This window comes from Micromys minutus, assembly GCF_963924665.1.
Source record: "Micromys minutus genome assembly, chromosome: 33".
Classification (NCBI taxonomy): Eukaryota; Metazoa; Chordata; class Mammalia; order Rodentia; family Muridae; genus Micromys; species Micromys minutus.
The window spans coordinates 438526-464759 of NC_137968.1; the positions used below are offsets into that span (position 1 = coordinate 438526).

The window sequence follows — 26234 nt, forward strand, 5'->3', positions numbered from 1 at the left end:
AGGGTGACGTCACCCACAGGCGACAGGGACCCACATACCTGCTGCCATGGCCATACATTCCCAGCATATACTTGGTCTAGCTCCCACCTTTACCTGCAAGTGGTTAGACCACAGTTTGAACAAAAGGCAGATCCTTCTGGCCCTGCTTCTTTTCCCTCTGCATTCCTCTCTCTCTTTCCCTCATTTGTCTTAGTAGTCCTCCATAAACACCTTCCACATGGGACTGTCATTTACATATTCACTGTAATTAAGAACAGCAGTGTTATGGAGTTTAGTGTAGCTCACACATTGGTCTCCACTTGGGGGACATATACTATCATCTTGGGTTTTCTATGAGCTTAGTGCTTTAGGTCAAACATGTCTTCTAAAGAGCTGTTCACTACTGGGAGTAAAGGGATGGTGACAAGTAGGATTTGGAAAGTATAACCAATTCTTCAAAATTATTTCACCAATCTGTTCTCCCCTGGCTGAGCAATAGCCCTATACATTATGGTATTCTAGTCAGCTTGGTCTACAGGGTTCAAAGCACAACTCTGTATTGTGTGCCTGTGCTGAATAAATATGTCAGACTCTGTTTCCAGTACTCAAAACGTAATGGAAATAATATAAATGTTGACAAATATCTGTTTCTATATAAATATAACCATTTTATTGAATGTACTCATTTGATGAGGCTGTGACAGAAATACCTAAGAGAACAAATGGAGAGAGGAAGTGTTTACTTAGTTGCAGTTTCAAGTGATCAAGCTTATGGTTGCTTAGATAACATAGCATTGATAAGAAGCATGAAGAAGAGATGGCTGAAAGGAGTAAAGAATGTGGAAGGAATTGTGGGTATAACTTTCAAAAAGCATGTTCAGAGTGATTTAATTTCCAACCGCTGACGTTTCCAAAGCCTCCCCAAGCAGAACCACCACCCATGGACCACTAGCATTCAAGACAAGAGCTTGTGGCAAGAACTGGGCAGATCCAAACTATAGTAGTAAGGTAAGTTAATGCATCATATGGCTTAGTAGGGGATGTAGTTGTAAGCAAATAATTCTAATGCTGTAAACCCCAGAAGAGAATGAAAATACAACAATGGCTTTCATGAGCCAAGTTCTGAGTGAATAGGGTGTTTGAATTTGAAAGAGACATGCTAAGAGCTATGGAGAAATACCAATGGCCCTATAGCAGAAAGTAACAGTACTAAAAGAAACAGGAACAAAATGAAAACCAGTGGGGAAGATAATATGGCAGAGGGACATGAATGGAGTAATTAATTGATATCTATCAGCTAATGGAGGAAGCTTTGTGGAAAAGGGTCCAGGACAGTGTTTGCATGGATGGGCTCTGGAATCAAGCCGTTTCAATCTGTAATACCAACTTTGACCTCAATGGGAGTGTCATGACCTCTCTAGCTTTCAGATTCCTCATCTGTGAGGTGGGAATAATTATAATACCCAGTTCACAGGGCTGATAAACACCCACAGATAATCCAGCTAAAGTCTTGTTAAAAAGCATTCACATCAAGTTAAACTCTTGTTATCATTACATGATGGGCCAATGCCAGAGAACTTTTACAACATGAAAGGAACAGCAGGAGAAAAGGCTGGGCGTTAGCACCATGAGCAATTCACTGCCATCTACACTGTCCTCAGACAATCTACCAGCTGTTTTTGTTGGTGCATGACATGCCAAATGCAGAAGTTGAGTGTAAGCAGCTAGAAGTGTAAAAAAAAGATATTTTACTTGTTGCAACTTGTCTGCTTGTTTTCACATAAAAATCCCCCAAAACCAAAACATTATGGTTTGTCATTTTATAGCCTTTCATTCACCTTTGATAGATTTTAATTGCATTATACAAAAGTCAGAGGAGATTGAAAATAATACAGCTTATTCTTCATCAAAAATAGTTTCAGAGAACTATAACTCAGTGGGGCTAGATATGGCTCCCCAGGGACTGTTTGTGGAAAGACCAGCTAGGACCATGTTGTAAAGACCCTTCGATACCTAACAGAGGTGACATTGTGTAGGTGACAGGACTGGTAAACGTTTAGAGGAATTGTTATATTGTTATATGTGTATAGGTGAAATGACTTGAAATGATTTCCTTTGTGTGTGTGTGTGTGTGTGTGTATATATATATATATATATACTTTTTATTATATATTTATGTGTATATTTATACATATATAAAATATATTTTTTCTTTCTTGTTTTTCTAAGCATGTGAACTTTCTTTTTCTTACTATCTACCTATGTAGTTCAGGCTGGCCTGAAACTCCAGATCTTCCCACTCCCCTGCCTCTATTTTTTGTGTTCTGAGATAACACATATGTGTATCCGCATGCCTAAGCTTTTCCTTGTGTGTGTGTGTGTGTGTGTGTGTGTGTGTGTGTGTACATGTGTATTTACAAGGAAAAACAGGAAGTGGGAAGTATTTTACAAAGGTCACTTTTGATTAGAGTCTGGCTAAGCAAAGAAATTTGGACTTACCAAAACAAAACATTAAAAACATGTGCCCCTGTTGCAGGTTGGACTTTCTGCAGGTCCCCCAACAACTGAAGTGAGGGTTGTCCCAGAATCTGTTGCTTTCCTGAGGTTCCTGTCCCCCTGATTGGACTGTCTTGTCTATCTGCAGTGGGACAGGATGTGCCCTGTGCTTCAGTGACTTGATGTGACAGGGTAGGTTGGTTCCCAGGGGTATCCTCCCCCTTCTCAGAGGAGAAGGGGGCAGGGCAGGGGCTATGGGAGGAGGGTGCTGGGAAGAGAGGGAATGCTGCGACCAGGATGTAAAGTAAGTAAGTAAATAAATAAATGGGCAAAAATACAAACACATGTACTATGAGAGTAATAAAGCACATTTCTTTCCCGGAAACTGTCTTATAAAGCCTAAACAGACAAATGACTTTCTGATCTAGTTTAGATCATGCCCACTGCCTTCACGTCCCTCCTTACAGTCCTCTAACCATTAAGGAAGGGAGAAAATAACGTGGTGCTTCGTTTTGTTTTCGAGACAGGGTCTCATTCATTCTGTAGCCCTCCCTAAGCCTCAAAGTCTGAGCCTTCTTCCTGCACACCGGCTGCCCTGGTGCTAGATAGATGATTACTATCAGGGACAAAATAACTGTTAAGTTGCTTCCCTTGGGAAGAATGGTTGCCAGAACAAGGTCTCCAGAAGCCAAGCCCTGGGAACCTCACTTGCCTTAAGCCAGGCTCAGGGAGACAGACACCTGTCAGGGTCGGGTCCAGCCAGCCAGGCCTCTGTTAAAGCCCAGGCTCGGGCCTGGGTGACGGTTGCACACCGCCCACCGGCCAGGGAGGGCTCAGTGCTGGCACGTGAAGAAGCCAGGCCTGCAGACTCAGGGCTCCCGGCTGTTCCTGGGGCTTCTGGAGGCCCGCCCTGTGGATCCAGCGCGCCCTGAGCGACCTTCCCGGTCCCGCCCCGCGGACGTGCTTGCAGGCTGCCAGCCTCACCAGGTTTGCGGTGCCGCTGCGCAGAGCCTCGTGACCAGGTGCGTGCGCCCGGGCTGTGGGTGACCGCTGCTCCCCGGAGGCAGGAGGGTGGGGTGAGGCCAGCAGACCCGCTGCCTGAGAGCTTCCTGTCGCTCTGGCGAAGCCGGGAATGCCTGCGGTCACACTGAAACCCAGAGGCAGAGCCCCAAACTGCTGGTGCCTGTCCCTTCCTCAAGGTCCCCTGCCTGTCACCTCCCTGAGAAGGGGCTTCCTCCAGTTCCTATCTGGAATTCTCTCTAGTACCCTGACCTGCAAAAGGGACTTTACCAGGGTGGGGTGGGAGCCCTTGGGGAGGGGTGGTTCTTTCACTTTCTACCTCGTTCTGTAATGCAAGGCAACATTTTTTTGAGTTGTCAGCGTCTGATTTGTCATATGTGCTAGTACTCAATAACTAATAATTGGCTATGAAGTAGAACTGAATGAATGACTGACTCAGTGAATGTGAAAAAGAGGCATCAGACACAGTCTTTCCACCCAGAGTTAAGTGTTTCGCAATCTCTGTGGTTAATTGAGAGGAGTTTGATTATATGTAGTTTGTTAGTCACTAGACTCCTGCCCCTTGTTTATCTACATCAGTTTGATTTGTTTTTCTTAAAACAAAATACACCTGAACTCTTTCTTGCTTGTGTTTTATTCTCCCCGACGTTTGTTTTTGAGGCACTGCTGTCTCCAGGATATTTAATGTATTTACAAAGTACAAAGATTCATCTCAAAGAACCACGTCGTTGACTTGTATGTAAATCCAGGCATTTCTCTTGAATCTGAAACTGAACAATGTCTGTCTTCCTTAGACAAGGGCTGGTTGAGTGGCAGGTGAATGGAGAAAGCCAAATACGTCACACCAAGGAAAATAATTTATTTGTGTGCACAACACACAAAGAGTGCTTTAATAGGTGTCGCCACTGCTGCAGTTCCTAAATCCCAAGTTCCACTAAAAAACCAAACCAAAACAAAAAACAAAACAAAATATAAAAACAGTGACTGAATTGTCACTTGGTCTCCTTAGATTTTAACTTCATTGTATTTGTGAGTGTGTGTGAGTGTGTGTGTGAGTGTATGTATGTGTGAGTGTGTGTGTGTATGTGTGTGTGTGTGAGTGTGTGTGAGTGTGTGTGTGTGTGTGTGTGTGTGTGTGTGAGTGTGTGTGTGTGAGTGTGTGTGTGCATGTGCACATGGAGCTGTGGTTAACACAGGTATTTTCCTCAAAGGTTTTATTCTTTGCATTTTGGAGACAGCACATTTCAGTGGACCTGCAGGCCAGAGATTCGGCTAGCTCAGTTGGCCAGTGAGTTCCAGAAACCCACTTGTCTCCACCCTGCTAGTTCTGTGTGGTCACAGACTTACGCCAGTGCACCTGGCTCTTACGTGTGTATTGTTACCTACTTATTCCTAGTCTGTCTGGTAGAGTTGATGTTTTGTTTAGTGAAAAGACTGAATTTCTCAGGTTCGTTTCCTAAACAGCCAGTTGTGGGTTCGTGTTCATCCGACTACAAGTTAATATTTATGGTGCTCTGACCACACACTTACTGTTCACTTAAAGTTCTTACTTATATTGCCCATTAATCCTCACCATAAACCTAAAGAGTAAGGTCCTTTTGACCTAAGTAGCAGAAATAGGACTTGGAAAGTATGAAGCCAGGGCTTGGAACACAAGCAGATGGGGTCAGACAGTGTCAGCTCTGAAAGCCTGTGTGGTGTGGAAGACTGGTTTCCATGTGTTTTGGAACATGTGCAAAATTTGCTTCCCTATCCAGTGAACGGATGATGGGAACTGAAGAGTACCGTTGTTGAGGTGGATTTAGGTACTTTATTATTTTAAAAATTATCAGCCAGGGCTATCAAAATGGATAGTTGGTAAAGACATACACTGCCAACTCATGTAAATAAATTTAATTGCAGGACCAGACATGGTGTGGAAGGAAAGAACTGATTCTGTAAGCTATTTTCTGATTTCCACATAGTTAACACACACACACACACCCCAGAAAATTGTCAGCCAGGTATATGGTGATTCACAGTACTAATTGTGAGAATTGTTATGCGTTCAAGGACAGTATGAACAACCAAGTCAGATAGTATTAAATAGAACAAAACCTAAATAAAAATGTTTTAATTCCACTGTGATTTGACACTTTCAGCCTAAATACTCATGCATCTTAATACTTTTACTTACTTATGGAATTTACAGTAGGTGATGTGACATTGAAGGTTCAGTGACCAACGTTTAAGGGCATTGCACCATGAGATCTAAGCTGTGTGTGTGTGTGTGTGTGTGTGTGTGTGCACGCACGCATGCGCGCACACGCGAATGTGCACACATGCACAGTGGCTTTGTGTCTTTGGTAAAAGGCTGCTTACCATCCTCCTAATAGGGAAAACTGGGAATGGACTTTCAGAACCCGTATAATCAATAGATGAGAACAAAAGAGGTAGCCTATAAAATAAGTGGAAATTATTTTGTTTCCTTTTATCTACCAGGTTTAGCTTCATAGATGGCAAAGACCGGTGTGGTCAGTGCTTAGAAATCTGAGAGCCCTTGCCAATTTGATTTAGCTCAGGAGGCTGGAGCTTTCTGCCCTGAGGCTGGCATGATGGAATAGACTTTCCTATTGTTCACAATATTATGAAAAAAAATTAAAGCAGAAACTTTTATTACTTGCCCTGGAGCTGGAGCTTTAAAATGCACTTTCTCTGCATCCACTCGCACTTTCTCTAAACCACTCAGCTTTTAAAAACAAATAATACATTCATGTGTTTTCCATTGTGGATTCTCCTTCTTCTTTCATTATTTCTGGGCATATTCTTTCTTCATTTGGTCTTTTTCTTCTTCCCCTTTTTGCTCATTCTTTCCTCCACCCTTCTATCTCTTCTCACCCTTCCTGTTGTTTTAAAACAATTTTTGACCCTGTAGTTCAGTTGCTCAAAAACTCACTGTGTAGCCAAAGCTGCTTTCAAATTTACTACAACCAACCCGTGCACCTCAGTCTCCCAAGTGGTAGGATTATTGTATCAGCCACCCATTTAGGTCTGGGCTCTTTTCTGTGTTATAAAGTAGTCTGACCAATTGGTATGCTTCTCCTTATTTATAATTTTATTCAGCAAATATCCCGAAAGTTTACTGAGTATGTGCTATGTGCCAGATAAGGAATGGAATACTGAGTTTGAGAAGAGAGTGAGCTACAACATACTGAATCGTACCCAAAAGTAATGCAGCACAGTTGCAGTGGCATGCATGCCTGCAATTCCAGGATTCAGAAGAAAGAGACAGAGGATCTCTGCAGCACGCTGGATAGCTTCTGTGTTTTCCAAATCTGTCTTGGCTGGAAAGTTTTACGTTCAGTTCTTTTTTATCTAAAGGTGCTTCCATAATGAGTAAGGTAGAAAGACAGAGGAAGATTCTGGATGTCAACTTTGGGCCTCTCTAGGCATGCACACTTGCACACATCCAGATGCAAACAAAACACCCACTACACATACACATGCAGAAATTATTTTATCTCATTTATAACTGGTTTGGATTCAAAGACCATGAATTTCTAGTTTCCGAGTGTCTGCCTACTATATGGATGAATTTACACGGATGGCTGCCTCCTATGGGTCTTTACAATGAGACTGAACACAGTACCAGCTCTAGGCTTGTCTCATTTCCCAGCTGAATTTTATATTGTTCACTGCCTTACCTCTACATGCTTGGTAAACAGTGAAGGTAGGTAGATGCATTGACTATGAAAATCATATTTCACATGTTTTAAAAGGTATTTAATGATTCAGGGATTCAGTCCCAGATTATCCCTTTAATTCTCGATGCTCGTCTTCACATATGCATTATACACAACATCATAGGTGCATCTTAAGTAAATTCTATACTGAGAAGTGTGACTTTTTCCTTTACTATATCTGATATTAAATCATTGTTCACTTTATAAAAGGCTTATCAGTATCATAAAAAGGGTCATCTTCCTGACTGAAGATCAAGTCATAAGGATGTTTTATACTGGATATGCCCATTTGCCCTGAAAGCAAATCTTCTAAATACCATCCCTTCTGAGCTTTTTTATTCCATACAGCAGCGCCAGAACTAGGAATCCACCAGATACTATCCCTTCTCCTAGAGCTCTTGCCTCTGTTGGCCTCCAAATACCATCTGCTTTAGTTTTTCTCTTGATGTGGTCGGCAGAGTTAGATAGAACATACTGCAAACAGTTCCGAGGCAAAGTAAAGCTTTGAGATAATATATTTTGCCATGGACTAAAAGTCAGAGGGCTGTGAGTTACTGTCAGCCGTGAGATCAGAAACAAAGCCTAGGCACCTGAATTTTAAAAGTTTTCCTTTATACAAGAAAGATAAAAGTATCTAGCTGCATCTGCTTCTGATCTTTTCTGTAGCAGTCAAGTGCAAAGGTGTTCTTTGTTTGTAAGATGCTAACATAGTCATTTCTACAAAGATCCTGATACCACTACAAGAGTCACACTGGACTGGTCTTTTCTCTCACTAACAGTTTGTTAAAGGCTTTACCAAATGTTCTGAAAAATTTGTCCTAATAATAACCCCTTTCTTTTTATAGTGCAAAACCTTCCAATGCCTTTTCTGCAAAGTAAAATTAACTTCTCTGTTAGCATGTACACATGGTAATGTCTTATATGAACAAGGGATAACCCTTGTTAACAACCTGAAAAAGACAAGAAAAGTTTGCAGTTTCTGCTGCTGTTGGAAGAGCAGTTTTCTGGAAGAGAAACTTTCTTCCCTGTGTTCTAAACACGCTTTTAGTTCTTACCTATCACTCTCTGCTAAACGTTCCCACTTCCTGGGAGACCAAGTGGCCACGAGTCCCACATCCTCTCATACCCTGTGACAATGGGTTCTAGGCATCCAAACTTTAGTCCTCCTGTGTGCAGCAAAGATTTTGTCAAAGCAAAGGCCATCACATTTATCCCAGGAGCATTTCATACTGCTAACAGATGTAAACTATAAGAAAGGAATATTTGTGGAACTTTAAGAATCATATAAAAGATAGGCCTCTAGACACTCCTGTGAGGAATTATATAGACTAGTTTAACTGAGGTAGAATATACATTAGCTGTGGGCAAAACCATTGCATGGGCTGAAATGACCATTTTCTTTAAGCTGTAACTTACATTACTTATACAACTTTCCATCCAATGATGAACTTCACCCTTGAACCGCAAGTCATTTGAAACTCTCACAGAAAAATAACACACACACACACACACACACACACACACACACACACACACACACACACACACACACACTATTGGCAGATATCCGTTTATTTGTAAATGTGGAAGGATGGTGTGTAAAGTTAGTGGTATATGTGTGTGTGTTGGAGGGATTCTTGTGAGTGTGAATGTAGATGTCATATATTGAAGTGTGTTTTCATCAGTGACTATCTTTGCTTTTAAGTTGAGGTTTCTAACTGATTCTAGAGCTAGCTCACTGACTTGACTAGTCTGGCCAGCAACCAGCCATGGCTCCCTAGACTCTGAGCTAGCTCACTGACTTGACTAGACTGGCCAGCAACCAGCCATGGCCCCCTAGACTCTGAGCTGGCTCACTGACTTGACTAGACTGGCCAGCAACCAGCCATGGCCCCCTAGACTCTGCCTACTCCCAATGCCACAACAAGCATGCTTTTAAATGGCTTTTTATGTTGGTGTTGGGAATCTGATCTCAGGCCCTTTTTACTATGCCTTTTTGCCTTGTGCCAGAAAATGGTGGTTTCCTCCTTCACCAAGACCAGGGATCCAGGAACTTCACACTTTCACTGTAATATACTGCAGACTCAGTCTTCAGCACATTTTCAAAACTTCCATTTCCACGTTGGTGCCTGCAAAGGGCTCCAGTGTCTCTTGTCCAAGTGAGTAAACCTTGACCATGACTCTGGATTTGCCCATGTCTTCCGGCTTAGAAAGTTTGTTTGCCCTCCAGCCTTCTTATGAACTAAAAGTTGTTGGTTTTCAGCTCTATTAGTTCTATTTGCTGTAGTAAGGATGGCAGCAGTGACTTGCACTGTTTTTATGTTGCAGTTGAAAGTGGAGGTAAGGTAACAATGGGTCTGTCATCATGAGATGTTTCTCTCTACCCCTGTCTTCAGATTTCCCTGAACTTATGTTAGCATTGTGGAAAGATGTAGAACATCTTCATCCCCAAGACTCTCTTGTTGAACTAACTATTCTTCATACATGATAAGTGCTCATAATGTGTACACCCAGCTTGAGGCTTTAAACATTTTAAAATTTCTGGGGATGGATGTATGTCTCAGTGGTTAAGAGTACTTGTTGCTCTTGCAGAAAACAGAGGTTTGATTTCCAGCACCCACATTAAGTAACTCATAGTCATAAGTAACTCTAGAGGATATGATGCCTTCTGAATGTCAAAGGTACCTAAATATATGTATGCATGCATGCGTGTGTGTACATGCACACACATAAAAAGAGTATCTTAAAAGTTTAACAATTTCTCTCAAAAATATATGTGAAAACAGGGAGACAAAATAAAAGCAATATAATAATTGGTAATAATTTTATATTTTCTACATTGCATATTTTAAGGCAGATAGTAATGGCCTGATGCTTACAGATTCTTCAATGTACTCTTGTTTATTTTTCCAATAAAGCACTGCTTCTTTATAGATCATCTGTTACAGCGGACTTCTAAGCAAACTTTAACTGGGACTGGGAATAACAGCATGATATTTCAAAACAGAAAAGATTTTAATTCAGAGAAAGGGACTGGAGTCTTTTCTAAAAACCACTGAACATTCCACTCTATGCTTTTTAGAGATGGAGCAAACACCTTGAAAATTATTTTTCCAATTCTTTTCCTGAATGCAGTAGCAACCTTGCCAGGGGAAGGTCTGATGTGTACCCATGTGGGAAGAAGAATGCTGCCTAGAAAGCACAGATGGGCCTTTGGATGTGGAAATTTACAAGGCTCAGAGAGCCCTGACACATCTTTAGAAGTTGAGTCCAACAGAATAAACGGGAGGCTGTTTGCTGGCTTGGCATTGGAGCCTGTCTGGCACAAACTACACTGTGAACAACTTTTCAAACATTTGCATCAGCAGACATGACACTGGATTCTCAAAATGTCCAATTAAACCCTTGTCAATAGAAGAAATGTTTGCTTCCTCAGGGACTGGTGGGCTCACTGGCAGCCTTGGCCTCTGTTAGAGAAGCACTTGCAGCTGAAACTCTTGTGAGCTCTTCCTCTCTGGACTCGATCTTGTTGTTATTCAGACAAAGATCCTCTTGAAAGCTGTGGAAACTATGTCAAGCTGTGGGTCATAGAATCAGGGGAGGTAACTAAGAAGAAAAAAAAAATACCCAGGTGACAAGCACTTTATTTATTTATTTTTTGTAGTAAAACATTTATTTATTTTTTTTAAAACTTTGTTTTAAAAAACAAAGATAAAAGAAAAACATTTTAAACATTTTTGCATAAATGTATACAAATGCAATTGTGTCAGTGCTTGGCTTTTTCTTTCTTTTTTTTTTTTTAAAGGGTTGATACTCTGCATTAAGGTCTTACTAGTTACAATGAGCAAAAAGTACATGTAAAGCAGGATGGAACCCTGAATTAGTCAAAGGTTTCTTGGTGTGTAAGGATTGAGCATGACTTGTTTTTTTTTTTTTTTTTTTTTTTTTTTTTTTTTTTTTTTTTGTTTTGTTTTGTTTTGTTTTTTTCTTGAATTTCACACAGTCTGTGGGTTGTTTCTGGGGCAGTCCGAGCCTCTGGGGTTAGCATCCCACTATCAGTGACTGCATATTATGTCTGTTCTTTTGTGACTGGGTAATCTCACTCAGGATGATATTCTCTAGATGCAACCATTTTCTTAAGAATTTGGTTAAGTCATTGTTTCTGGTGGCTGAGTAGTACTCCATTGTGTAAATGGACCACAATTTTTGAATCCATTCATCTTCTGAAGGACATCTGGGTTCTTTCCAGCTTCTGGCTATTATAAATAGAGCTGCTATGAACATTGTGGTGCATATATCTTTGTTGTATATTGGAGTGTCTCTGGGGTATATGCCAAGAAGTAGAATAGCTAGATCTGCAGATAGTACTGTGTCCAATTTTCTGAGGAATGGCCAGACTGATTTCCAGAGTGGTTGTATCAGTTTACAACCCCACCAACACTGGAGGAGAAATGTTCCTCTTTCTCCACAACCTCGCCAGCATCTGCTGTCATTTGAGTTTTGTATCTTGGCCAATCTGACTGGTGTGAGGTGGAATCTCAGGGTTGTTTTGATTTGTATTTCCCTGATGGCTAAGGATGTCCAGCACTTCCTTAGATGTTTTTCAGTCATTCCATATTGTTCAATTGAGAACCTTTTGTTTAGCTCTGTACCCCATTTTTACTAGGGTTGTTTGATTCTCTGGTGTCTAGCTTTTTGAGTTCTTTGTATACCTTGGATATTAGGCCTCTATCTGATGTGGAGTTGGTAAAGATCTTTCTCCATTCTGTTGGCTGCCGTTTTGTTTTTATGACAATGTCCTTAGCCTTACAGAAACTTTGCAATCTCATTAAGTCCCACTTGTTAATCTTTGACCTTAGAGCTTGAACCATTGGTGTTTTGTTTAGAAAATTTTCTCCTGTGCCTGTGTGTTCTAAGGTTTTCCCTACTTTCTCATATAATAGTTTCAGTGTATCTGGTTTAATTTGGAGATCTTTGATCCACTTACACTTGAGCTTTGTACAAGGACATAAGAAAGGGTCTATTTTCATTCTTTTGCATGCTGAGTGCCAGTTGGACCAGCACCATTTGTTGAATAGGCTATCCTTTTTCCATTGAATGTTTACAGCCCCTTTGTCACAAATCAGATGACCATATACATGAGGGCTCATTTCTGGATCTTCTATTCTATTCCATTGATCTACGTGCCTATTTATGTACCAGTACCATGCAGTTTTCAGCACATTTGCCTTGTAATATAGATTGAGGTCAGGCATAGTGATTCCCGCAGATGTTTTTTTGTTGTTGAGGATAGATTTCGCTCTTCTAGGTCTTTTGTTGTTCCAGATGAAATTGCACATTGATCTTTCCAACTCAATGAAGAACTGGTTTGGAATTTTGATGGGGATTGCATTGAATCTGTAGATTGCTTTTGGTAGGATGGCGAGTTTTAAAATGTTGATCCTTCCAATCCATGAGCATGGGAGATCTTTCCATATTCTGAGATCCTCCTCAATTTCCTTCTTTAGAGGTTTGAAGTTCTTGTCATACAGGTCCTTCACTTGCTTAGTTAGAGTCACACCAAGGTATTTCATAGTGTTTGTGACTATTGTGAAGGGTATCTTTTCCCTAATTTCTTTCTCCACATGTTTTTCCTTTGAATATAGGAAGGCTACTGATTTGTTTGAGTTAATTTTGTATCCAGCCACTTTGCTGAACTTGTTTATCAGCTGTAGGAGTTCTCTGGTGGAATTTGTGGTGTCACTTAAGTAGACTATCATGTCATCTGCAAAGAGTGATGTTTTTACTTCTTCCTTTCCCATTTGTATCCTCTTGATCTCCTTTTGCTGTCTAATTGCTCCAGCCAGGATTTCCAGTACTATGTTGAATAGGTAGGGGGAGAGTGGGCAGCCTTGTCCAGTCCCTGACTTTAGTTGGATTGCTACAAGTTTCCCACCATTAAGTTTGATGCTAGCTGTTGGTTTGCTGGATTCCTGTTCTTTCCACGAATTTTAACATGAAGGGCAGTTGAATTTCATCAAATGCTTTCTCAGCATCTAGTGAGATGACCATGTGATTTTGTTCTTTGAGTTTGTTTATATGGTGGATTACATTGATGGATTTCTTTATATTAAACCATCCCTTCATCCCAGGGATGAAGCCTACTTTGGTCATGGTGAATGATCGTTTTGATGTGTTCTTGGATTCGGTTTGCAAGGATTTTGCTGAGTATTTTTGCATCAATATTCATAAGTGAGATTGGTCTGAAGTTCTCTTTCCTTGTAGGGTCTTCGTGTGGTTTAGGAACGAGGGTTATTGTAGCCTCAAAAAATGAGTTAGGTAGTATTCCATCTGATTCTATCTTGTGGAATAGTTTGGAGAGTATTGGTATTATGTCCGCAATAAATGTGTGATAAAATTCTGCACTGAACCCATCTGGACCTGGGCTTTTTTTTTTGGTTGGGAGGCTTTTGATGACTTCTTTCATTTCTTTAGGTGTTATGGGATTATTTAGATGGTTTACCTGGTCCTGGTTTAACTTTAGGATCTTGTATCTGTCTAGGAATTCATCCATTTCCTCCAGATTTTCCAACTTTGTGGAGTATAGGCTTTTGTAGTAGGATCTGATGATTTCTTGAATTTCCTCAGTTTCAGTTGTTATGTCTCCACTTTCTTTTCTGATTTTGTTAATTCATACACTCTCTCTTTACCCTCTATTTAGTCTGGTTATGGGTTTATCAAACTTTTTGATTTTTTCAAAGAACCAGCTCTTGGTTTTGTTGATTCTTTCGAAGGTTCTTTTTGTTTCTATTTGGTCAATTTTTGCCCTAATTTTGATTATTTCTTGCCGTCTACTCTTCTTGGGCGTATCTGCGTCCTTTTGTTCTAGAGCTTTTAGCTGTGCTGTCAAGTTGCTGATGTAAGCTCTCTCCAGTTTCTTTTTGGAAGCACTTAGGGCTATGAGTTTTCCTCTCAGTACTGCTTTCATTGCATCCCATAGGTTTGGGTATATTGTGTTTTAGTTTTCGTTGAATTCTAGAAAATCCTTAATTTCTTTCTTTATTTCTTCTTTGACCCTGCTATCCTTTAACAGAGTGTTGTTTAGTTTCCATGCGTATTTGGGCTTTTTGTTGTCTTTGTTGTTGTCAAAGACCAGCCTTAGACCATGGTGATCTGAGAGGATGCATGGGAGTATTTCAATCTTCTTATATCGATTGAGGCTCGTTCTGTGTCCAATTATGTGGTCAATTTTCGAGAAGGTGCCATGGGGTGCTGAGAAGAAGGTGTATTCTTTTACATTAGGATGATACATTCTGTAGATATCTATTAATTCCAGTTGGTTCATAGTCTCTGCTAGCTTTACAGTGTCCTTGTTCAGTTTCTGTTTCCATGATTTGTCCATTTTTGAGAGTGGGGTATTAAAGTCTCCCACTATTATTGTGTGGGGTGAAATGTATTTTTTGAGCTTTGTTATGGTTTCTTTTATAAACGTGGGTGTTTTTGCATGTGGAGCATATATGTTAAGGATTGAGAGTTCCTCTTGAGAGATTTTTCCTGTAATGAATAAAAAGTGTCCTTCTTTATCTTTTTTGATAACTTTTGGTTGGAAATTTACTTTATTCGATATTAGAATAGCCTCTCCAGCTTGCTTCATGGGGCCGTTTGCTTGGAATTTTTTTCCCACCCTTTTACTCTGAGATAGTGTCTGTCTTTGTCTCTGAGATGAGTTTCCTGTATGCAGCAAAATGCTGGATTTTGTTTATGTATCCAGTCTGACAGCCTATGTCTCTTTATTGGAGAGTTGAGTACATTTATGTTAATAGATATCAAGAAATAGTGGTTGCCGTTTCCTGCTATTATTGCTTTTGTAGGTTGAGTTGTATCTGTGTCTCTTTCTTCTTTTGGTTTTCTTGCTTAGGAGTTTTCTTGTTTTTACTAGGATGGAGTTCCCCTCATTGTATTGGGTTTTCCACCTGCAATTGGTTGTAGTGCTGGGTTTGTGTTCAGATATTCTGTAGATATAGATTTGTCTTGAAATATCTTCATCTCTCCATCTATGGTGATTGATAGTTTTCTGGGTATAGCAGCTTGGGCTGGCACTTGTGCTCTTTTAGGTTCTGCATGATGTCTCTCCAGGCTCTTCTAGCTTTCATAGTCTCTGTTGAGAAATCGGGTGTGATTCTGATTGGTCTGCCTTTATATATTACCTGACCTTTTTCCCTTACTGCTTTTAGTATTCTTTCTCTGGTTTAGGCACTTGGTGTTTTGACTATTATGTGTCGGGAGGAATTTCTTTTCTGGTCCAACCTATTTGGAGCTCTGAAGGCTTCTTCTATGCTCGTGGTCATCTCATTCTTAAGGGTAGAGAAGTTTTCTTGTACAATTTTGTTGAAGATATTTACTGTGCCTCTTAGTTGATATTCTTCTCCCTCTTCTATTCCTATTATCCTTAGGTTTGGTCTTCTCATTGTGTCCTGGATCTCCTGGACATTTTGGGTTAGGAGCTTTTGTTTTTTGCATCTTCTCTGGCTGTTTTGTCTATGTTTACAATGTTGTCTTCTGCCCCCGAGATTCTCTGTTCCATCTCTTGTAGTCTATTGGAAATGCTTCCTTCTGTGACTCCTGATTTCTTTTTTAGGTGTTCTACCTCTAGGGTTAACTCTTTTAGTGTTTTCTTTATTGTGTCAATTTCCATTTTAAATTCCTTCTTCCATTCCTTCATCTCTTTGGTTCTGTTTTCCTCTAGTTCTTTGAGTTCTTTGAGTGATTTTCTTATTTCCTCTTTAAAAGCTTCTGATTCTTTTTGCTGTTTCTCCCCTTCTTGTTTAAGGATCTCGATCATCATCTTGAGGTATGATTTTAGGTCTGCATCTTCTTTTTCTGGAGTGTTTGGCATTCTGATGTTTGCTGTGATGGGAGTGCTCGGTACTGGTGTTGCCAGGTTGTCTTGGTTTCCTTGGGATATACTCTTTCTCTTTCCTCTTGCCATCTTGTTGTCAGTGATATGTTCTTGCCTTTCCCTTGTATCTGGTCTGTGTCCTTGGATCTCCACTGGTCCAGGTGGCAGATGGGCCGAGCCCTGTTCTGCGCCCCAAAGCCGCCAGGAAGGAACAGAGGTCTCAATGCTGGGTTCCTGGTCATTGGATCAGGCAGGGCAAAGGTGGGCTTTTTGTGCGCACTCGGCAGAGATCTCTCTGCTCCCTGGCTGCTCGGATCTCCTTCTCAACAGGCCTTAACCTTTGTGAACTGCTGGTCCAGGTGGCAGATGTGCCAAGCCTTGTTCTGAGCCCCAAGTGACAAGCACTTTAAAACCAAAGAGCATTCAAGAGTTTTAATTTCTTTGGATTTTTTAAATTGTTCATGCTTGGAGTGTTTTTGAAAATAATTGCTTCTCAAAAAGGAGAGAAAAGCAGTGCTGAGATATTTTAAATACTGTAAAAACAAAATTTGTTTTTTGCAAAATGTTAACAAACATTTCCAGAAATATTGGTGGCAGTTAAGTGTGGTATTTGCACATCCCTGTCCTTGCTGATAGAAATGCCAAACAAGTATCTGTGGTGGGAACAGTAATGAACATAAAGATAGTAGAAGAGGAAAGGACAAGAATCAGGAAACCCTTTGTTTATCTTTGGAAATGTTGTAATATATTAGTGGGGGGGGGGGGTAAAAACAAAGTTCTGTGTCTTCCTGCAAACTTGCTGATTTCTTTAGCCCCGGTTTCGTAACCAATAAAATAGATAATATAACATCAAAAGTGCTAATGGTTGCCATCAGAATTAAATAAAACAGTATTTATAAACTGCTTTAAATATAACTTGGCTCCCCTAGGTGGAATCTTAGAAATATTCAGCTCATACTAGTAAGTAACAAAATACTCTTTTGACTGACAAGGTTTACACATTCCTTTGTGATAAAGGGAGGGAACGAAGGATAAAAAAAAATTGCAGATATTTGGCATGATGTGGACCAAAAATTTGGTACTGGGTTGGCTGATTGGCATTTTCTTCATTGGGTGAGAGATGAGAAACAGTGTGTAGATGGAGATGGGGTTATAACAGATTTGAAAATAGATACAAACCATCTCATGACCATAAAATGGTCCTTTCAGTTATGAAGAGGGGAGCTTTCTCTAAGCATGAGGGAGAGAAGGGGTAGGATTTGGAGCTTAAGCAGAGTGGAAGAATTTTGCAGCAGCTGCTGTAGGAGAATCTGATAGGTGTCAACTGAAGATAAATATAAGGGTTGCCCAGCAATACAGAAGTTACAGCTGGGGTCAGACGGTTTATAGTAGAGTTTGACATGGTGATGTGACTGTTGGTAGTAACACTATGTACCCTGTAGCATGTACAAAGAAAATGCTTTGTTTTTTTCTGAAAAGTGAAGAGGGATGAGGAAGAAAGCCAGAAGTATTTTTAAGATGCCCATGCTAACCTTGTTGGAGTGATTATCCGATCAAATGCTGTTGTGGTTATTCAGACTCTGAAATGGTGGTTTAGATGGATGGTGGAGAGACTGAAGGCTAAGATGCTTCACTCGGCAAAGATTCATGTGGTAGCTCTATGTCACACATGTGCTGAAAGAAAATGGATTATAATGATGATGGAGACAGTTTACTTTAAGAGTTACCAGACTGTCAGGTCCTGCATGTGATAGCCATCTTCCTTTGAAAACCTTTGGTTCAGTGACATAACGCAAGTAATTTAACTTGTAGTTGTGAGATACTTTGATGGAGGTAAGCAGAGGGTTCACAACCTGTGAAAAGAGAGAGCAAAGGTCAGGAAGAGCATTCTGGAAATGGTGTTGCCCAGGCAAAGTGGAGGTTAATTGTATGGCATGAAGACTGGTGAGAAAGGAGAGGAAGAAGCAAGAGAGGAGCAAGATACAGCAAACCGGTAGCCCGACATCAAACCAAATGGAGAGAAACTTGAAATAATCCCACTAAAATCAGGGACTAGACAGGGTGTCCACTTTCTTCCTACCTATTCAATATAGTACTCTAAGTCCTAGCCAGAGCAATCAGACAATAAAAGGAGGTCAAAGGGATACAAATTAAGTATTTTAGACAGAAATTTAATTAAAAAAAGAAATCTTAGGGTATTAAGAAGGGGAGAATGTTGCAAGCTAATATACTGATTAATATAATGGCTTTCTTGGCCCTATTGATTTTCCTTAATTGTGTTTTATAGATGGGATAAATATTGTAACTCTAATGTTATTCAAAATGTTTATAAAAAAATAGTTTAGAATAACAAGTTGTAAACATGAAAAGTTAAGGGTATATAATGTTTCTTTTATCCAAAGAGACAAGATAATATGCTAGAAGAGTATGATGAAATACACATACATATGTACATACATACATATGAGCATCCATCACAAAGGATATGTAGTGAAACATGCTAAAATTATTTTAAATAAAGGTAGCAAAGCGTACACACAGATTAGAGAGAAATTATATAATGACAGATGAGGAACTCAACACCTGGAACCAACACCTGGGAACCAACACCTGGCAAACTTAATTCACAAACCAAAGAGAAGGTCTTCAAAGAAGTAAAATATGTGGTAATGAACAAAAATTAAAATATGGCATAATAAAATGTGTGTGGGAAGGGAGATTTATGTCATGTTTTGCATACATTAGGAAAGAGGGAAGGTGTACCCCTACCCACCTCAATATCAAAGGGGGAGAAATAACAAAGAAATCCATGGACCTGAAAGAAGACAATAGAGAAAAACGAGTGGATTGTTTCAAATGGTCAATAAAATTGACAATCTAGGAAGACTGACAAAGATGGGTGAATGTATACAGCAGTTTTAGGAATTAAACAGTATGTCATTAAGTCTAGAAATCTCCAAATCTTTCACCCAATTGACTTTTTGTAAGCAATGACATGAAGTGAAGAAAGCCTGCTCAAAAACTAGTATTGACACATCACACAGCAAAAATCTGACCCTTGATATGTCTTACATCTTCTATGAAAAAGTTAAATGTACCATGATTTCAGTGGAAAATTATAAAATCTACAGGGAAAAAGATATGACTAATATAGAGGACCAAGGCCTAGGCTGAGAGTTTTTAGAGTTGACTCTAGAGATGAATGATATAATCAAACTAATCGGCTGAAATAATAAAAAATTAGAAAGTTTCCACGTGGAAAATCTTGCTCTAAAGGTGAAAGGTTAAGACATAGATCAGAGAATGTTTTCCAATTACTTATCTCACAAAGGCAAAGACAGCAAGTCATAAATTAGAAAGTATATACTCTTAGGAAAACACAAGGACACACTCAGGTGGAAAACAAGCTGTCAGAAAGGCAAGATATCACCACATACTTTTCACAGTGGTCGACATCATAAAAAGGAGAGCTGGAGGACTGACAGTTCCAAAAAGCTAGCAGTGATGTGTGATACAGATTTCATATATATATATATGAAATACACACACACACACACACACACACACACACACACACACACACACACACATATACACACATATAGAGCCACAATAGAACGGTTGTAATCCTGCTCCTTCCTTCCTTCCTTCCTTCCTTCCTTCCTTCCTCCCTTCCTTCCTTGCTTGCTTGCTTGCTTTTTTTTTTATGATTCTGGGGTCAAGTCTCAGGATTGACACATATTAGATAAGAGGTACACCACTAAACTATACTCTCAGACCACGATTTAAGTTCATATGGAAGCCTATATATCATGTTGATTGGAGTGTTATTTGGTTCTTTTGTTAACCTAAAAGTTTTGATTTTTCTTTTTTTCCCCCCTTACAACTTTATTTAAAAAAGAGAGAGAGATACAGGTACAGATTTTTAAGAGCATTTTAGAATAAAATTATATAGATATATTTTTGTCAGTACTTGATTTTTTAAAAAAGTTTGATAGTATGCACTGAAATCTTACTAGTTACCATAAGCATAAAGTATGTGTAAAACTAAATGTAACATGATAATAGTCAAAGTTTTCTTGGTGAGTATAGATCGAACATGATTTTTAAATACCAAAAATTGCCACAAGGCTATTTTCTTAGCTCTTGAGTTATTAATAATTTGAGGTCTAGGTGTACCCCACTCTGAGGGAATACTATATACTTGTTGTTGTTTTTGTTGTTGTTGTTTTCTAATAAGGACTTAGGCTTCCTTTTTTGGCCTTTCGTTTTTTGAGCCTCATATAATCTGTAAGTTGTTTCTGGGGTATTCAGAGCTTTCTGAGGCTAGTAACCAATTATCAGTGACTGCCTATTATGTCTGTTCTTTTGTGACTGGCTTCCCTCACTCAGGATGTTATTCTCTAGATGCATCCATTTTCCTAGAAATTTCATGAAGTCATTGTTTCTAATAGCTTAGTAGTACTCCATTGTGTAAATGTACCACAATTTTGTATCCATTCATCTACTGAAGGACATCTGGGTTCTTTCCAGCTTCTGGCTATTATAAATAAGGCTGCTATGAGCATTGTAGTGCATATGTCCTTATTGTATGCTGGAGCATCTTTGTGGTATATACCCAGAAGTAGAATAACTGGGTCTTCAGGTAGGACTATGTCCAATTTTCTGAGGAACCGCCAGACTGCTTTCAAGAGTGGCTGTACCAGCTTACAACCCTACCAACCGTGAAGGAGTGTTCTTTCTCCACATCCTCACCAGCATGTGCTGTCATCTGAGTTTTTGGTCTTAGCCATTCTACTTGTGTGAGGTGGAATCTCAGGGTTGTTTTGATCTGCATTTCCCCGATGAATAGAAATGTCGAACACTTCCTTAGATGTTTCTCAGCCATTCGATATTCCTCAATTGAGAATTCTTTGTTTAGCTCTGTACCCCGTTTTTTAAATAGGATTTTTTCATTCTCTGGAGTTTAACTTCTTGAGTTCTTTGTATACCTTGGATATTAGACCTCTAGCAGATGTGGGATTGGTAAAGATCGTTTCCCAATCTGTTGCTTGTCGTTTTATTTTCTTAACAGTGTCCTTAGTCTTACACAAACTTTGCAATCTCATTAAATCCCATTTATTGATTCTTGATCTTAGAGCACAAACCATTGGTGCTCTGTTCAGGAAATTTTCTCCTGTGCCTATGTGTTCTAAGGTTTTCCCTACTTTCTCTTCTAATAATTTCAATGTACCTGGTTTAATGTGGAGATCTTTGATCCACTTGCACTTGAGCTTTGTACAAGGAGAAAAGAAGTGGAGTGTTATTTGTAATAGTCAAGTTCTAGAAACAAGACAGCTAAATTACAATGGCAAATGGTTACTAAAACTTGTGATGTATACATCTTGTAGACTAATAGTTTGAAGTAAGAAAAACAGATTGTTTATGTAGATAATAATTCAACGAAGTTCTAGCGAATTCTGATGACTTAAAAAAAGATAATCCCATTAGATTATGTGTATGTGTTACACGTCTAAGATAGGAAAACTTTAGAAATAGGAAACAGAATGTAGTTGTCAGGACTTAAGAGGTTGTGGTTGAATCAGGGGATGGATAAATATAACTGTAAATAAACTCCACGGGGGCCCCTTTTGATGCTTGGGTCTTCTGGATTCTGCCTGTCTTCATGGAAGTACCCTGCTTTGAATATTATCCTGTAGTTTTGAAAACTTTTACCCTTGGGAAAACTTCAGGGAGGATTCATGAAGTCTCTCTGTCTTCTTATGTGTGTACCAGTCTACAGTTTTCTCAAGATAAAATCAGAATAAAGTTCAGCATGTAGCTCAGTGGAAAATAATTTGCCTAGCATGTGTGAAGTCTTTTGTTCAATCCCTGTCACACCATAACAATAAAATCTCTGAGATCTAACAATAAAAAAGCAACCTGTGCAGTGTGCTTAGGTTCAATTTCCTTCTCTGTAGATACCTTGTAAATCTTCTGTTAGCTACTGATCCACCAGCTTATAAACATTTATTCTGAAATCCTCCTAGTACTATAGTAGCTAAAGCTATTAGCAGTAACTTATAGGGACATGAAGGTTGGAGTGCTTACGAAATGTGCATTTAGATGTGCATCTGCATGGGGACATGTGTAGTTATGTCTAAGACCGCAGACATGGCTCTCCCTTTTCACGATGTCTAATGTTCCGCTGTAAATTATATGGAACTGTAGTGCAAAGTAGCATTTGTAATCCTCTTCAGCTCTTAACCTGCCAAAAAGAATATCCTCTCCTGGGATCTGTAGCTTTACTACAATACCCGACATTGTGTTGTTAAAGCTACGTGGATTTTACAAAACAAAAGAAAAAGGAATGGTCTAGCTGAAATTTGGCAGCTGCAACAAGGAACTTATCAGTTTGGAGTTTGTTGCATTTCAAAAAATATTTCTCCAAGCTATTCTAGTGTTGGGATGAATGAAGAGCCACAAGGCATTTGCAACTCATTTCCAAAATGGAAAAAGAGAGCATTCTTCTTAACATTCTCTTGCTTTGTACTTGGGGAGTCCAGAAAGGTTTAACACTTTTTCTTCTTCCCAGTTTAACTTTAGTCTGCCTGTAGCATCTTTTGGAAAGTCTATTTTTATATGTGCTTCAATTTAAGGAACATTTGGAAACTTGGGACAGCTAAGACTTATGCTAGTGAATGCACTGATACAGTTTTCTGTAAGCTTACAGAAACACAAATTCTACCTGGGCTCATGCTTGAAAGCATTCTTACAGATTTAGGTGGAACAGGTTAGGATTTCCTGTGTAATAGGACCAGCATGTCTGGCACCAGCTTACTATACAAACAAATGAAACTATAAAGGCAAAAATAAAATGTCACGAGCCTCATCCATTGGTGAAACTGCCTTTATCACAGAATATGAAGCAGTAGCTAGCAGGTTCTTTGTGCCATGACAAGGTTTTGTCATTAGACCAAAGTCACACAGAGGGAGGGTGTATGTGTGGGCTGTATTGTCAGGTTCTGTATGCCACCCACTACATGTCCCATGCCGGGCATGGTACTGAAGATACAGCAATGGAAAGAACTTGACTGTCATGACTTCCTGAAGATTCCATTCTGATTGTGAACAAATGAAACAAATGTATGCATAAATTTGTGTGTATATATGTATGTATGGTGTGTTAACACATGTGTGAAATGTATATAAACAAAAATGTGATCAAGCAAGTACACACATGCATGTATCTTAAATTACTATATATCTTAAATTACTGACTGCACAAACTAGTTCGACAGGTGTATCAACAACTGAATTTTATCTATTTCTGAACTTTTTCATTTTTTTCCTTAATGATGGTGTACATAAAATAGCTATGTAGTTTATTTATACTGTTTAATAAATGCATGCATCTGTATCTTATTAATATCAGATCTATATAGTAGAATAGCGCAGTATGATCATATCTGTAATGTACCAAACTAGGTGACAAAATAAATTCTGTTTCTTAGGACATCCTCCCTTAGGAAATGCTCATGGGGAGTTTAAACTATGAAGAACTAGTCAGCACACCTACATAAGAAAGGCATCCCTAATTCTCTATAAAAGAGGTTCACACCCTATGGGTCATAACCCCTTTAGGGTAGCTTATCAGTTATCCTGATATGATATATTTCTATTAAAATTTATAACAGTAGCAAGATTACAATTATGAAGTAGCAATTAAATATTTTTTATGGGTGGAGGATCTGTATTAATGTTTTGCAGCTTCAAGAACATTATCTAAAGCATTGTGCTTTATATAAAGGACCAAAGCACACTGTCTAGCCACAGACATTCAGGTTACAACTTAAGGTAGTTGTTCTAAAGAGGAAAGAGATTCGCACAAAACATAAAAAACAAAATTTCTTTTTATTCTGCTTGAAAAAGGCAGGAGGCATTCCTTTCTTGATCTCTCATAAAACCCTGAGAACTTTATTTTTGTTTTGTTTTGGGTAAAATATGAAGTGACTTTGAAAAACAGTTTATCTTTGGATATAAAGAAAGAGAACGCTGTTCTGATGTTTGAGAATGGATTTGCTTAAGAACAAAAATAATTTAAAGGTCTTTTTAAAAAGAACCAGTGGATTTTTTTTCTCCTTGTTTGTTTTGGACCCTTTTATAGGTCATAATCACACTGAAAATTGAAAAGGCATATTCTTAAGGGCTGAGTTTCATCTGCCTGTCCCATGAAGTGAATATTTTAAGAAGAATAGGTATACAGTGCACATTCGTTAGAGAAATTAAGAAGATAAAATAATTATATAAATACTTTTACATTTTCATTTTCCTGCTTTGGTATCCTCAGCCCATGGTTATTTCTTTCTAGTTGTACTTGCAGACAAAACTTACCAGGTAGCTGTGTCAAGAGACAGGGGAAATGCTTTCTTCCTCCTCCCCCCTCTTCCCCTATCCTGTTTTTCTTCCTCTGTTTCTTCCTAAGAACAGAAACAAATATATCCCTTGTGACTTATTGGTCAGAATTGAATCACGTGTTTATAGTAACACCAGGCCATATCAAGTGACATAGACTCACCAAAACTTGGAGAGACTCATCAGCGACTACTCTGTAGGTTACAAATCGCATAGACTAACAGTCTCTCAAGGCTCCATCAATAAAAAAGCTGGGAGGTTGGAGTTGTGTTGGTCCCTTACTAGGCCTGCTTATGTAAGTAAGGTTAGGGAATTGGTATAAACATACCACCAGAAGCTTTCTCGTTCCTGTCCTTGATTTAACTCTTTTTAATGTTTGTTTCTGAGAATTTCATACATGAGTACTACCTTTATATTATTTAGACCCATATCATCCCTCCTTTAACGTCTTCTCTTCCCCTCAACTACTTCTCAAATTAATGATCTTTTCTTACTAACATTAGTTACATGTGTATGTATGCATGTTTCTATGTATGTATAACCTAATGATTCATTTTAATGCTCCTCATATGTAAACATCCTTGGGTCTGACCACTAGGTATGGAATAACCTATCATGAAGCCTGTCTCTAGGGTTGATTCTCTCTCAGCAACATTAATAGTAGCTCTGCCTCTCATTTTTGTTATCTATAGAAAACTGAATGTTAAGGCTCCTAACATATTTATTATGTATTATAACTGTCATCATTACTAGTTTTGGTGTTAGTTATTTTAATTCTAATTACTGTCATGTGCTTAATAATAATGTTTGGACAAGTAATTTGCTACAGATATGACAGGAGTTCTTATATTATTTTAGTGGAGCTTTAAATTTTTTTTGTCAACTGACCTTATCACAATCATATATCATATTTTATAGAGGAATGTATTAATCACATATTTATGTGATGCTGTTCTAAACAAGCTTACTGTGCTGCCAGTCATACAAAAGTATACCATATACAGTGTTGTACAGCATATAGTACCTGACAAGAATAATACAGTATTACATTACTTCTATATGTATTTATTGCACTATAGTTTTATCATTAAAGTGTAGTATACCTTCACTTATTAAAGAAAGCTTGTTGTAAAATAGTATGTCATGCTATTTTTGGAGGTAGACACATATATCTTGTTAATTGAATATTATGACATTTCTGTGGTTTTTTAATATTATATTATCTTACCACAATCCTGTAATAGGCTCTTCAAAGCACACACACACACACACACACACACACACACACACACACACACACACACACACACACACAATTTAGAACACATTTTTGCCTTTTGTGTTTTTATATGCATATGACTTCAGCACTTACTTTCATCTATACTTTGTCTTAGCTTCTGAAAATATGGCTTGCATATTTGACTTGTTATTAAACCTCTGTTACTTGCTTTTTTACATGCCAAGTTAAACTCAGACAATCTCTCTTTGCCAGTTCATGGCACCTGTTGTCACTGGTCCTAACAAAGAATTGTTAGCCTTTCCTATCTGGGTGTAAGATTTACTTTGAAGAAAGCTGCCTGTTCCCCCTTATCCCACATCTGGATCTGAAAGTGCTCTTTTGATCTCCCTTTTCCCCTCTGAGTTGTGACTCGGTATACCCAGTGCAGGGTAAAATGATGTCTACCTGGATCAACAATGCTGTAGTTCTTGCTCAGTCTCCCCGAGCTGTGGGAATTAGAAAAGGC

General features: G+C 38.9%; 1 protein-coding gene across 1 annotated transcript in view; it reads left to right on the top strand.

The window, feature by feature from the left end:
• Positions 1–3429: 3429 nt before the first annotated feature.
• CPQ (carboxypeptidase Q) overlaps positions 3430–26234 on the top strand; it is a 382789-nt gene continuing 359984 nt past the window's right edge. Inside the window, exon 1 of the mRNA XM_080909480.1 lies at positions 3430–3497. The gene's annotated coding sequence lies outside the window, so the exon portion shown is untranslated. The remainder of the gene's footprint in view (positions 3498–26234) is intronic.